We start from the raw sequence: 14611 nt of genomic DNA on the forward strand, positions 1-14611 counted from the left end.
GATGAGTCTGTATTATCATTCCAGGCTTAGAGAAACTACACCCTGGGGACTCTGGTTCCTTAAATTATTTCCCAGCACTCCCTTCCCCACTGTGTGCATATTTTTCTCCTCTCTTCTGAGGGGAAGCTTATGCTAGCCTTTAGAGGCTTCCCAGAATAAGAGGCATCTTTCCTTCAGAACCCCTGTTGCTGAACCAGATTTTATTTAAGTAAGTACCCCAAGTCACCTACAAGCCATCTACAGTTCCAAGGCCCATGGAGGACCTCTTCTACTTTATGCCATCCTGGAAGAAGTAAAATAGCATTTTTAGAGGGAAAAGAGTTCTTTCCCATGGAGGGCAAAACCATTATGGAAATCAGTCATTATCATCTCAGTCCTAGAGGCATGATGATGAAGCATTCTATCCATCTCCTGACAGAGGGGTGATAGCTTCAGGGTACAGAATGAAACCTACATTTTTTTGGACACAGCCAATAAGGGAATTTCTTTTGCTTAACTATGCATATTTGTTTCAAGGGGTTTTTTTTTCACATTTTACACTGGGTAGGAGGAAGGGAGGAAGTGAGAGAAAATGGATTTCTCTTCACTGAAAAAATAAAACAGTTTATAAAATGAAATCAGTTATTATACTAATAAATGATTGATACAGAGTCTTCAAGGGAAGATTACAAGGTATTGTGTCTACTATAGGTGAATATAATTATGAAGAAGCACAACCCCCAACCCTAAGGAAGTTAACTAAATGGAGAAAGAAGGGGCCAGCATGGTGGCTCAGGGAATAGAGAGCCAGGACTGGAGACAGGAGGTCCTGAGTTCAAGTCTACTCTTAGACACTTCTTAACTGTGTGATCCCAGGCAAGTCACTTTATTTCCATTGTCCATCTCTTACCACTCTTTTTTTTTTAACCCTTACCTTCCAGCTTAGAATCAGTACTGTGCATCCATTCTAAAGCAGAAGAGTGGTAAGGGCTAGGCAATGGGGGGGTCAAGTGACTTGCCCAGGATCACACAGCTAGGAAGTGTCTGAGACCAGATTTGAATCCAGGACCTCCTGTCCCTGGGCTTGGCTCTCAATCCACTGAACCACCCAGCTGCCCCCTCTTACCACTCTGCTTGCTGATTTTAAGATAGAAGGAAGCATCTGGAACAAACAAACAAATAAATAAATAAATAAATGAAAAGACAAAGAAAACTAAGAGCTATAAGCAACAATCTAGTCATGAATAGTCATGATATGAATAGTCAATAATCAATATCATTCAATAAACAGTTATTAAGGACCTACTGTGTGCTAGCCACTATGCTAAACTCTGGTGATGCAAAGAAAAAACAAAAACAGTCCTTATCCCCAAGGAGCTGACAAGCTAATGGGAAAAGTCAGCAGATAAAGAGAAGTTGAAAGTAGGGTAGAGGGGCAGTCTAGAGTCAAGAGGACCTGGGGTCACATCTGACCATAGACACTTCCAAGCTATGAGACTCCAGGCAAATCACAGCCTCTGTTTCCTCATTAGTAAAATGGAGATCATAACAGCAGCTGCCTCACAGGGTTGTCATGAGAATCAAATGCTATAATATTGTAAAGTGCTTAAAGGCACATTCAAAACTGGTCTCAGACTCTTCTTAGCTGTGTGACCCTGGACAAGTCACTTAACCCCAACTGCCTACACCCTACCTCCCTTCTGCCTTGGAACTGATAATTATATTGATTCTAAGACTGAATGGAGGTAAGGGATTTTTTAAAAATAAGGAAAAAATGGGGGGAAGAAAGTTAGGTAGGAGAGTACTTTTGTACATTGGGGGGGGGTAACTAGGAAGACTTACAGACAGGATGGAAATGATGGGAATGGATGTAACTGAAAGATCTAGGAAGAGTTCTCCCATGTCTGTCTCCCATAGTCTCCAAACAGAGTGACAGACATGTACCAGAGCCAGGGGGTATTGAAGAGATGCAAATCATCAAGCAACTAACATTGTTCATGAGCCTGGCAGGTCCTTACAGCCCCATGGAATACCAAAATAAAAGTGACCTTAGACATAGTTTGAACCATCTTGTTTTACAGATGAAGAAAGCAAGAGGGCAGATGCTGTGCCTCAAATCAGAAAGAACTTTTTTCTTTCTTTGTATCTCCAGCCACTTGGCACAGTGCCTAGAACACAATAATCACTTAATTAATACTTTTTGATGGATTGATTTTTATTCTTGATTAATGTTGACATTAGCTTTTCCAAGGTAATTCTCAGAACATATTTTTTTTTCTGTATTGTTTTCAATTATTGACCACTTGGATTAATTTCAAGCTCTTGTTGATTTTGGCCACCACAAAATCCAATTCTCTGTGTGTATATTTTTTTTCAGAGCTAACCATTTTTTTGCTTGAGGATATTCCCCTTTAATGGAAGTCATTATTGCTAATGAACAAATAAAAAGGTTGAATTTTGCATTAATGCATAGAGACAGAGTGGAAAGAATTCCTGGTTGGCAATTGTGAGACTTGGGTTCAGATCCAGTTCTACCTAATAGAAATATTGCAAGTAAAAGGGCTTTGCACAACTTAAAATTACCATATAAATGGAATGTATTATTATAGACCCAAACTCTGCCATCAACTTACTGTGTTACATTAAGCAAATTGACTAATCAATCATTAAGTCCTTTTTAAAGTTCATACTCTCTTTGCCAAGCAGTGCTGGACTCCAGGGAAACAAATATTAATATCAGGTATTTGACAGCCTCAAAGAGCACATATTACAATTTCTCCATCTATAAAATGTGAATTATAAAATCTTTTCCACTTACTAGGTGATTGTGAGGAGCAGATGAATAGTGGAGGTGAAAATATTTCAGAGGGGTAAAAAGGAGTCTGTGAAACGTCCTAAATCCTTCATGAGCCAGTCGCTTCTTACTTCTCCAGTCTTTTTGTACCTCCAAGTTCTTGCTATCCCTCACACTCAATATTCTATCTTCTTACTCCATATATTTTCTCTGGTTGTGCCCCATGCTTGGAATTCTCTCCCTTCTCATCACCATCTCCTGGCTTCCTTCAAGTTCCAGTTATAATCTCACCTTCTGGAAGAAGCCTTTCCTGATATGTAATGCTAGGGTTTTTTCTCTATTAATTATTTCTGGATCATAAAGTATAAATAGTATAGTGACTTCTCATATAATTCCAAATTGTTTTTCTAGAATGATTGGATCAATTCCCACGGGCTCCACCAACATTGTGTTAGTGTACCTATCTTCCTGTAGCCCCTTCCATATTGTTTATGGTTTTTAAAAATCATCTTGGACTCACTGTTTCCAAAAATTATCTAGACCAAGTCTTTCATTTTATGGGAGAAGAAATTGTAGCTCAGAGAAAAGTGACTTGCCCAAGGATTCACAACTACTAAATAAAGCTGGGATTTGAATCCATCACTTTGAGCCAAATTCCAGTACTCTTTCCATTAATTATACTGACTTTAGCAATATCAGAGGATAGGATACAGGAACTAGATCTGTGACTGCATTGTTTAGGTAACTCCCAGGTGAGGAAACTTCTGCCAATGTTGATCAGCATCTTATTTTTAACTTAGAGTCTTAGAGAGTCACTTGGGGATACTGACAGTTTAGGTGTAGCAACTAAATGGCTCAATAGATAGAATACTGAATATTGGAGTGAGGAAGACCTGAGTTAAAATCTACTTAGATGCTTACTAGCTTTGTGATCCTAGATAAGTCACCTAGCTTCTATCTGCCTCAGTTTCTTCATCTATAAGATGGGGATATGAATAGCACCTATTTTTCAGGGTTGTTTTGAAGACAAAATCAGTTAATATTTGTGAATTGCTTTGAAAGCTTCCAAGTCCCACAGAAATACTAGCTATTACTACTATTTTCCCAAGGTCACATAGCCAATATGCATCAGAGGGTGAACATGAACCGTTTCTCCTTGTCAATCATGTGTAAAGTCATGCTCATATCACCACAAGCATTAATATAAGGGATATGCTTTACAAATAAGCACGATGATATATGGGTATCTGATGGAAGAAGTGAACTGGTACCAGATTAGTGAAAAAATAAATACACAAACTCTGACTTTTGTATATCGGAATCATTAAGAAGAGGATTGAGGGAGCCATAAAGTTGTTAATTCCAACATGAGGTGGGCTGGAGAGCAATGAGCACTTTACAAGAGAGGGGCAGAAATGAAGACCTGCTGGGTTGGGGATCTCCATGGCAACAGGGTGTTCTTGATTGACTTAATAATCTTGTTTTTCAGAACTTGGTTGCTTTCTCTCTCCAGTGATGCAGGAGAGGGTGAGGTTCATCTCTTTAATTTCATGAATTTCCTGTGTCAGTGGAATACTTCAGAAGGTATCAGTCATATCCTGTTATATAACTCCATGGAGCTGACACTATGCCATATAACCAGCCCAGATTAGACCCCACAGCTGTCTACATGGACAGAAAGCCAGCCACCCCAAGTCCTGAATTCCTTGCTGAGGGGGAGAGGGCAAAACCCATTCATTCCCCTTGCTATGATCTCAAAGTCAAGAACTCTCCCTCCTGCTTTAGTCCTTTTTTCATCTTTGGCTTAGGAATCCTTGCCAGCACTTTACCTTCTTGGCAGATTTCTTTGTCTACCTGGCACCTCAGAGAGAGCCCTGGACTCGGGATTGGGAGGACTCAGACTCAATTTCTGACTTTGCCATTCATACAAACTGTGTGACTATGGGTAGGTTATTTCTCAGTTTCCTCATCTGTGAAATGAGGATGGTATTACTTTTACTAGAGTTTAAAGGATTATAGGATCATAGACTTATAAAGGACTTTTAGAGGTAGGTCATCTAGTCTGTGCCTCTCAATTTACAGATAAGGAAACTGAGGTCCAGGGAAATTGAGTAACTTTCTTATGGTCACACAGATGGTACTTTACAGAAGCAGTATTTGAACCCAGGACCTCCGAATTGGTCTTTCCAGTGTATCACACAACCTATTGGTTAGGAGAACAGGACATTAATGAACCTCTGAACCCATAAAAGTTCATTGTGTTCCCTAGGGTAATATATATATATATATATATATATATATATATATATATATATATATATATATATATATATATATGGATTCAGTCACCAACAGCACAGAATAAAAGCCATTTCTCAGCTTGCCCTTGACCTCCAAATATCCAGCTTCCTCATCATCCTTTGATAACATCACTTCTAGAAGTACTCTCCCTTTAGGCTAGAATGCTTACTCACAGAGCTGTCAGATATTTGTCCAATGATCTATGGGGAAATCTGTGTTTTCTCTTCCAAGAACAGGCGGGAACCCTTGTGGTCTATGCTCTTGGAAATTCTGCCTACTTGCCTGGCATCATGAGATTTTATCTTCCAGCTAAGTCAGAGGAGGACAACCTTTCCAAAGCCAGTCAGGCCATCTGCCACTTAGAGTTGGATGTCTTGCTTGGCAGGCTCTTCCCAAAAGAGCCAAGATTCTGAATATTCTTCGGGCAGTGACCTGAACAGTGTTATGTGACAGTTTAATAAATGCTCTTTGGTGATGTTTCAAAGTTACAGTAGAAGGATGATGGTTAGTGTGCTTAAATACCCCTCAGCTTCCATTTCTCAGCATCATTGATAAAGTTTCCTATTCTATGAGTACATTTATTCGCTTTGGGTCAGAAGTAAATTGAACATTTCCAATGACTCAGTGAGGCATATGGTATGTGTAGAGTTTTACATGAATAGAAGGTTCTTTAGAGATTTGATCCCAACATCTCTTTACAGTATCACAGACCCACACTCAAAATTGACCCAAGGGCCCATAGGTCATAGGATCATAGATGGGGGACTGGAAAAGACTTCAAAAGCCATGTAGTTCAATTCCTTCATTTTGTAGAAGATGAATAATGTCCGATGAGGTCATGTCTTTTATCCAAGGTCATACAGGTAGGGTCCCAGATAGAATTTGAACTCCAGCACTCTGATGGCAGAGTTAATGATCTCTCCACTGCCTGTTCTAGGTTAACCTGTACATAACCAAAAATTACCTCTGCATTATCTCTAATTGATCACCTAGTATTTGGATGAAGCTCTCCTGTGAGCTAAGTAGTTCTTTCCATCTTTGTTCAGCTCTTACTTAGGGGGGAATTTGTACTTATCCAAAACTCCAATGGAACTGTGTTCTCAAGGCAATCTACTTATGTGACCCATGACAAGTCATCTTATTTGTTTGCCTCAGTTTTCTCAACTGTAAAATGGGGATAATACCAGCATGTATCTCACAGGGTTCTTGTGGGGCTCAAATGAAGTAATATTTGTAAAGCAAATGGCACAGTGCCTGGCACATAGGAACAATATAAGAGCTTATGACCTTCATTTCCCTCCTCCCTCTTCCTTCCACCAGTATGAATCACAATTTTCTCATCCTGAATTGTGCCTTTCTTATCCTGTGTGATCCATGTCCATGTTCTTTCATAAATACTTCCAACATGCAGGAGGCCATCTGCTAGGTCTGTTTACATTTGTGGGTACCACTGGATGGCTCAGTCCTTTACTCTCATCATGTGGCAATCCTACCTTTATATATGTATATTTCCCCCACCCTGCTATCCTTTATGCACATGTCATCATTGGAAATATGCTGTAGCTAACTTGGTCCCCACTGCTCTGTGGGTCATCTATAGTTTTGATTCCTCAGAAATTGTGGTATTTGAAGATTTACAACAATAGAGAACCAGCAGGAGAACATTCATGTTCAAAAGATGTGCCTTTGCACTAGAAAATGCTTGAAATCTATCAAAAACACTGAAATTTTCTAACACTTTCCAGCCTGCTCTCTTACTACTATTAGATTGTAGGCTGCATTCGTGTCTATACTCAGTGGCTGCTCCAGAAATATTTACTGATGTACATATATGATTGCGGGAAATCAGACAGCCCAATCTACTTTGGGATAGCTTTGATTGTTGGAAATTGTTTTCCTTACATCAAACCTAAATCTGCCTCTTTACAATTTCTACCCATCATTCATGGTTCTCTCCTCAAGGGCCTGACAGAATGAGTCTAATGACTCCTCTAAATGACAGCTTTTTAAATGCTTAACGACAGTAATCATATCTCTTCAACATCTTTTCTATCCTAAACATTCCCAGTTCCTTTAAGTGATCCCTGCATGATTTGCTCTCCAGATCTATGATAACCCTGGGACCCCTTTTCTTTTTTTAAAATTTTATTTAATTGATTATTAATTAAGAAAAATTTTCCATAGTTACATGATTCATGTCCTTTCTCTTCTCTCCTCCCACCCACCTCCAGTAGCCAATGCGCAAATCCACTCCAGGTTAATCTCCTTCCTGAACTGTGAGCAGAGGATGATAAGATTACCACCTTCCACATTCTGGACACTATAGCTCTCAATATTTCCTGGCATGTTATTTGGTCATTTTTCAGTCATTTCTGACTTCATGAATCCTCTGGGGCAAAGATACTGGAGTGACTTGTCATTTCCTTCTCTGGCTCACTTTACAGTTGAGGAAATTGAGGTAAACAAGGTTATGTGACTTGCCCAGGGTCACAAAGCTATTAAGTGTCTGAGGCCAGATTTTAACTCAGAGAGCAGAGTATTTTTCAAAAAAATTCTTTATTTTATTCTATTACCAAATTTTCACATAAGCTTTCCATGGTTACCTGACTCATGTTCTCTACCTCCCCTCTGCCCTCTCCACTCCCATAGCTGACAGTCAATTCCACTGGGTTTTACATGTATTATCACTCAAAACCTATTTCCATATTGTTCATTTTTGTAATACAGTCATCTTTAAAAACCCAAACCCCAAATCATACACCCAAATAAACAAGTGATTAATCATATATTTTCTTCTGTATTTAGGGAGCAGAGTATTTTTGTCTCCAGACTTTGCAATCTATTCACCACACAACCTAGCTGCCCCTGCTTCTTAGGATAGCATTAGCTATTTTGGCTCTCAGGTCACACTGTCCACTCATTCTGAGTTTGCAGTTCATTTAAGACTCTGGAATTTTTTTGACACAGACTCTTTGGGTAAGATCATTCAGAATTTGACAAATGCCAAGGGGGTTCTGTTTGCTATGCAGAGTTGAAAGTGGGGCATGAAATACCATTAAATGAGATCTAGAAGGGCGGAAGAAGCCAAGGCAGCTATGATTATATCCTAGTGGGATCCTAAATTCCCCAAGTCAGTGGAAGAGATCTCATGATGTACATGCCCAAGTGTCATCTCTAAAACATACTTGATAAATTCTCATGTAGCCCAGAACAATTATGGCCTGAGAGCCAAATCTGACCTATCACCAGTTTTTCTACTGGTCCAATGGTTTGATCATTCTTAGCTCAGGGATTATACAAAAAAAAAAAAGAGGGTGGGCTAGATTTAGAGGTAGCTAAGTGGTGATGTAGATAGAGTGGTAGACCTGGAGACAGGAAGACCTTACACTTACTACTTATGCTCCCCCAAGCAAGTCACTTCACCTCTTTTTGCCTCACTTTCCTTAGCTATAAAATGGGTTAATCATAGCAACTACCCCCAGGGTTGTAAGGATCAAATGATATAACTATAAAGCATTTAGTACAGTGCTCAGAACATAGTAAATACTATAGAAATGTTAGCTTTTATTACTGAAATTTGGCACTTGGGTCATAGTTTGCAGAGACTTGTTTTTACCTAAAGATCTCTAGTAAAGGGAAACCCATTGCCTCCTGAAGTTATTTGTTACACTTGGGATGGTTTTAATTATTAAGGAATTTTTCTTTTTCTCAAGCCCAAATCTGTTTTTCTACAATTTCTACCCATTGCTCCTAGGTCTGCTTTCTGGGCTGAGTGAAAGAAATCAAATCCTCTCTTTCATGTGATAGCACTTCACGTTCCACTCTGAAAGGAGCAGATGAAATTTCATCCTCTCCAAAATATTGGACCAAAGGAAACGGATGCTGCCCAACAGCCCAAGAAAATAATTTCTGAGATTGTCACTGGCTGGGCATGAATGGGTCAGGGTGGGAAGCTTTCATTAATCAACTCCACTATTGTGTGCCTGGGGGTTGGAAGGAGATGAGTTTCTCTGAGGAGAGGATGATATCCCTCTAAGAAAAAGAGGAAGAAAGGAGGTCTGGGAAGGAGGATGAGGTGTTTCTGAGAGTATGTGCTCAGCACACTCCAATGCATAATTTGAGTGTCAATCAGAGGCAGAGGTTTGTACAGCTGATAATTTGTAGCTGGAACATGGTGTTTTTTCAATGAGCCCAATTTAGCTCATGTGGAGGAATTATTATATGAGAGCCTTCACAGGCAGAGCACAGGAGGGCAGAGGACCTGGCAAATGATGTGTGTGTGTGTGTGTGTGTGTGTGTGTGTGTGTGTGTGTGTGTTTGAGCTTAGGGTGAAATCATTTTCAGAGATTTCTGCCTTAAAGCCCTTAGGTAGCAGAGGGATCTTTGTTTTATGAGATTTGTGTCAAAACTATAGGAAAAGGAGGACATGTAATGTTTCCGTAACAGATTTGGGCAGATATTGCTTCCCCCCCAGTGCCTCCAGAGCCCTAAAAACCCTAATTTACAGCGGACAGAGATCTGTGCTTGTCCTTATTTGCTCTGATCTCTGATCAAAATGCAGGGTTTCATAAGTTGTGACTTCAAGTGCGATGACAGGGCACTAAATCCATAAAACCCAGCCTAAAGTGATCCAGTTCAGATTGACTTACTCTCAGAAGGCACTTTTGAACCTTTCCCCAGCATGGTGCCCCAAGGCCTTCCCCATGCACCTAGCACTCTGCCAAAGTGAGCTAAAAATAAGCCCCTGTCTTACCAAGTCACTCAGGCATGGCATGGCAGCCCTGTGGCAGGAGAACTGGGGGGAGAGGGGAATGGAAGAGGAAAGGAGAAGGAGAGTGGAAGGGATGTAGAGAGTGAAAATGCACGCCCAACATTTGAACCTCCACAGGAACTGGTAGAAAGTTGCTCGAGGCTTGTGTTTCATGTGGTGTTTTGACAGTTCCAAGCCAGCAGTCCTAGGACCAGATGATTTAGAAAAGTGCAGATCCCAAAGAGTAGAAAAGTAAATATGGTTGCCTTGTCAAAATGTTCTTTCTTTGTGATCGAGGATTTCAGGCAGGCCATGGATCATCCTTGCTTTCCTGCGTAGAGGAGAAATGCATGTTTCGGTGTTAGCCATGGGGATTTCCCTGGAGAATTACGTCCCATCCTTATCACCTCTTCCCTATCAAAGTGTCTGAGTATTTGTCTAGCGCCATGACTGAATGAATTCTCAAAGCACAGGCAACTAAGCCAGACTAAAGTTTCTGGCATTGCCTGGTAAACTTTGTTATGTGACATCCTGAGCAAGTAAGCCTGCCATCAGAATATAGAGTTTTGCTTCAAGAGGATGACTGCAAATATCAAGTCAATTTGAGGGAAGGTAGCATGGTATGGTGGAAAGTGGGCTGTCAGGCTTAAATCCTGATCACCTGTAGGCAAGTCACCTCAGTTTCCTCATCTATAAAATGAAAGGGTTGGAGAAGATGACCCAGAGATGGTGGATATATACCTTTTTTCATCAGCCTTTTCATTGGCAAACAAGAACAAAAAATGGGGAGTTTGAGAATAGTGATGTGATGAAAGATTGTATATTTCTATTAGATTGTAAGCTTCTCAAGGGCAGACACTGATTTTTGTCTCTTTTTGTATACCAAAGCACTTAAAATGCTTGGCACATGGCAGATATTTAATAAGTGCTTATTGAATTGAAGTTACTGAATTTGGAAACTATATCAGTTAACCTGGAGGTTCCAGTCCATTTCCCTATGATCTTTTTTTTTAAAACCCTCACTGTCTTAGAATCAATACTAAGTATCCATTCTAAGGTAGAAGAGCAGGAAGGGTCAGGGAATTGGGTTTAAGTGACTTGTCCAGGGTCATATAACTAGGAAGTGTCTGAGACCAGATTTGAACCGAGGTCCTCTCAACTTTACTGTGCTACCTATCTGCTCCTCATTTCCCTATGATCTCAAAGAAATATTTCCTAGCAATTGGATCATGGACTTAGAGGTAGAAGGAATGCCAGTAGACCATCCAGTCCAATCACTTCAATTGACAGATGGTTAAACATAGACCAGGGAGGTGACATGAATTCACCAAATTCACACCGATAATTGAATATCAAAAAGTGGGATTTAGTGATCCTAAAATAGAATTGTTTGAGTTGTAAAAATAGTGAGTTCTCCAAAATCACTGAAGGTCTTCTAGTGGAGACTGGATGAGTACTTGCCACTGATGTTGCCAAAGAGATTCCTGCTCCAGTGCAGGGGTCAGGTTGAGTGATCCCTAGAGGCCCTTTCAAATTGAGATTCTAAAGTTCTCTGATGAACTCAACCACTGAATGGGAGACAAAGTACATCCTCTATCCCACAGGGTTATGCCCACTCTTCCTCTCATGTCCCCTACTGCTTTCAAAACAGAGTAAGTTATATTACTGACAAGTTGAACACTTTGCCATCTGCTTGGGAAAAAAACAACCTACGTGTCCATGTGAAGAATGACGGCACATTTAGGCTACTTATTAAATACTGTTTATCTCCTAAAAGCAGTCAACAGCATAGTTAATCAAAGACAGAGCAGATGTGCCTGATGGCATTCAAAAGTTACTTTTCCTGCCTCCCATTTTCTCCCTTATTGGACACTTCAGGGAGTCTTGAAAGAGATGACTGAGTCAAGAGCATGACTTGAGGTATAGGACTTGAGGGGGGGCATGAGGAGAAATCAACTTGGGGTGGTCCTGACAGCCTCCCACCCATCCTATACCATTTATGAAAGTCTATTGCATGAAAGTGAGGGAAGATATAAGACAGAAGAGGAAGCCAGAAGAGATTCTTTGGAATGATCTCCTTAGGAGAAGGAGAGTAGAATTAAATCTACCTCAAAAGATCCCAATTCTGGCTCTCTAATAACTCAAGTATAGGTCCAGATTCTAACGTGGTACTTCACCCTGCAGTCCACTCTGTCTCAAGTGGATGCATTCCATTTTCTCTGGGCTCTCAAGAGATTTTAGCTTTTCTTTTTTTAATTTAGAAAAAAAAAAAACCACAACGTTTCACTCAGTGACCATATGCCCCTTTGTCTGCACTTTCTACCTACAGAAAGTTAGCAGCAGAAAGCCTGAAGCAAGATCTCAGAGACTGATGTTCTTTTAACCAATACTTGCCCTCATGAAAACCACCCCCAATATTTGTCAGTAGTCTAATGCAAAAAAACCCCCCAAATATTAGACAATTTTGAAAATTACAAAACTTTTTAAAATTGCCTTAGGAGTAAAAAGTGTTAACTTTATAGATTAATTAGGCAATACTGGGGAAACTGATATAACATTCAAATACATAATGCCTCTTCATCACTGTTCTCAAACTCACCATTATTTGCACTTGTTTGTCATTAAAATTGGTGATGGGAGAGGGTATGAGACATTTGATAATATTGTCAAGAGGAAAAGAAGGTTTGTTTGAGTTTATTAAAAACTCATGTTGCTCACATATATTCCTTTGCACTTTATGCCTAATATAAGACTCGAGGACAAAGCATAAATGTGTACTTTTTGACAAGTTTGGTAGAACCTATAAATTATTTTACTCGTGTGTGTGGATGAATACAAGGCACGATTTTAACCCAAACTTGAGGCTTAACTACTTGCAGCTTTTCTTTGAAAGAGATAAACCTTCCCTTCCCCAACCCATTGAGAAGGCAAGAAAACCAAAATCTGTTACAAATATACATAGCAAAGGAAAATAAATAGCATGGAGCATTCTCCATACTTCTACCCCAGGCAAAAAAATAAATAAAAGTGAGAAAGAAAGAAAAATTAAAGAAAAAGAAAATGATAAACTTGAAAATAAAGGAAAAGGAAGTAAAATGAAGGACAGCCCTCATTAGCAATGGTGGTAGAAAATTTCTGCTTTTCAAGTCCAATGTCGGACTTTTGAGATCCTGCAACTTCTGACAACTCTCAAGAAGGATCTCACAAGTTCCAGAGGAATTCCCAAGAGAATAGGGAAATAAAGTATTCAGAAGGTCTTAATCACGGATTCAGTCATTGTTCACCTTGGGATACCCCATTGTCACTGCCCAAACCCTTTGGGGGGGATGCTGTGCTTTAAGAAATGTAGGAACTTGCAGTACATGTACCAAAGGAAGGTCTCCCCATAGAGGCAGATACCACAGAGGAAAAGAAACACACAAGGAAAACCACCTACAGATTCCCCAGAGCCACATTTCTTTGCCACAACACAAGAGTCTTACTTGGCTCTTTTTCTCCCTCTACACTGTAAAATCAGCTATAGAACAGGAAGGCTAATCTAGCAACCACAAGCCAATTTCAGCTTTTGTAGGTTGGCTCCAGGAAGCCTCAGAGAAAGAGAGACAAGCTGATGTGCCCTTGACAGGGTCATTGGCAGCAGCTGCTGCCTTCTTGCTGTCTCCCTCAAATTCTGGCCCTTCCCAATTGTAGTAGCAATCACAAAACTCAGTATATCCTGCTTCCAAAGAACACAAATAATTTTAGGGTTCTAGAAAACATTTTCAAAATGATTCCATCATCTCAAGAGTCCATATTTTGGGAGGGAACCCTGGACCAGATATTCCATGAGAGATGGCTGCTGTTTCAAAGTCACTGACAGAAGGTCTTTCACAATGTATGAATCTTCCTGGTTCCAAGGTAATATTCAGTTTTTCTTAGAGCTGCTATAGCAACTTCCCTTCTGGAAATAGTTAAATGTTTCTTTTGGAACCAAGTGTTATGGCTTTGGGGATACGGGCTAATAATATGTTTGCATTAGCTGAAGAAACTGCTTTCAAGTAGAATCGTTGCCTTGGGGGATGAGGGCATCTTGCTGCCACCGAAGATATTGAGGATTATTTCAGTTTGAGCACTCTGTAAATGAAATGACACATGCAGAGCTCAATTAGTAGTAGCATTGTGGGTGCCCATTGTCTGGAGACTAGGGACCCCTTGGTATTCTGAGGCCAGGACTGGATCTCTAAGCAATTCTCCCAGGGGGAATGCAGAAACCTTTTTTCTAGCCTTTTCTTAGTCCTTTTTTCAACTTTTCTTAGACCTGCCTTTTTTGTTTTCTTGCATTTGAAGCTTGAGATCTTGCACTGCTTTCTGCTTTGGGTTATAAAAGATCACAACTCAAAATCCAAACAATACTAGGAAGAGGGTTTCCCACTCGAGGAAATGATTTTCTGAAATGAATTTGAACTTCCAAGACTCCCTCCCCACTACTCCATCATCTTTCACTTTGAAAGACCCTTAAATCAGGATGCTGATTGCCAAGGAGGGCCCCGCTGTTAAGAATTCTCCCGTTTTCTCTGTGCCTGGGGCAGTCTCCTCCGTGCGTTCATCAAGAGGGATGGCCATTTTTCTGTCTAACTCAGAGCTGTGGGTTTTATGCGGAACATTCAAAAAGAACCACGCACAGCAGGGCCCTGAGAGCAAGCAGACAAATCTCCTCCAGAGGCAGCCGTAGGGAGAGCTGCCTCACTGTAATATTAATAGGATGCAGTTGGGATCTCACAAGGAATTTTTAAAGGGCTCATTTCCCT

The sequence above is a fragment of the Monodelphis domestica genome, chromosome 1 (genome assembly GCF_027887165.1).
Source record: "Monodelphis domestica isolate mMonDom1 chromosome 1, mMonDom1.pri, whole genome shotgun sequence".
NCBI lineage: Eukaryota > Metazoa > Chordata > Mammalia > Didelphimorphia > Didelphidae > Monodelphis > Monodelphis domestica.